At 36.2% G+C, this 946-nt stretch overlaps 1 long non-coding RNA gene across 1 annotated transcript; it reads right to left on the bottom strand.

Moving 5' to 3' along the window:
• Positions 1-71: 71 nt before the first annotated feature.
• LOC111652633 (uncharacterized) lies at positions 72-709 on the bottom strand. The gene is made up of 3 exons (XR_002760614.2): positions 621-709; positions 382-446; positions 72-271 (listed from the first exon to the last, which is right to left on the bottom strand). It is a non-coding gene; the product is annotated as an uncharacterized LOC111652633 (long non-coding RNA).
• Positions 710-946: the final 237 nt, after the last annotated feature.

The following is a 946-nucleotide window of genomic DNA, read 5'->3' as shown; positions in this document are numbered from 1 at the left end:
ATAATATAATTTCAGATTTCAAATTTGCAAACTGACTGTAGCTTTTGTCTCAAAATGACAAATAAGCCATGTATTGTAGTGTTGTATACACTTACTAACATCTCCATTGAGTACTAGGATATTTCCAAACTGCTGTGAGTGCAATATTTTTATGTTTTGGTATGCAGAATCTTCTTCATACACCACCCGGTCAATGTCATACTCGATCAGTCTGCCGTCAGCTGTGGGCCAGTATCGGTCAACTTTTGCCCCTCGTACAATGGCTGGGAGCCTTAGGGGGGGAACAATACAATTAATCAATATTACTGCAATATGCAAGGTACATGAAATACAGCCATCACATTTCTATAACATGAACAAAGCCACAAACCAGATACCTACCTTTTAATCCTTGTTATATTGCCATTTAAGAGAACCTTTAGCTTCTTTTCCAGTGCATTTAAAAGCTGTGAAGAAACAGTTCACACATGCAAAACTTATTTAAGAATGAAAAGTTGTAAAAAACAAAAACAAAAACAAAACAAAAAAGTTATTACATCACCAGGCATACTTCTGTGTGCTTTGGCTTCTCAGTAAAAGATACTGTAGTTTTGTATTTTTTATTTTTTAAAATCACCTACATTGTCTAGTTGTGCAATGTTGTCATCTTCGTAACACTGCAGATCAATGGTGACCAACCCATGGGAGTGCACACGCAGAATAACAAGCCTGAGAAATGAAGAGAGACACAAAGCAATAAAGTGATAAGAATATTTAATTTTTACTCAACTGATACTTCACATAAAATCTACGTTTTGCTTTGAAGATGGCTGATGAAGGTTTGTTGTTTTCCTCCTTTGAAGAGAACTGAACGGTCTGAATTTTTCACAGTGGAAAGAATCAGTTCTCTACACCACTCCACCACAGTCTTATTTTCACTCACTGCTGCTGTGTCACATTATCAAAC

This window comes from Seriola lalandi, unplaced genomic scaffold (genome assembly GCF_002814215.2).
Source record: "Seriola lalandi dorsalis isolate HSWRI2012SDOR001 ecotype SW California unplaced genomic scaffold, Sedor1 jcf7180001973676, whole genome shotgun sequence".
NCBI lineage: Eukaryota > Metazoa > Chordata > Actinopteri > Carangiformes > Carangidae > Seriola > Seriola lalandi.
This window is presented reverse-complemented; position numbering and strand designations above follow the sequence as displayed.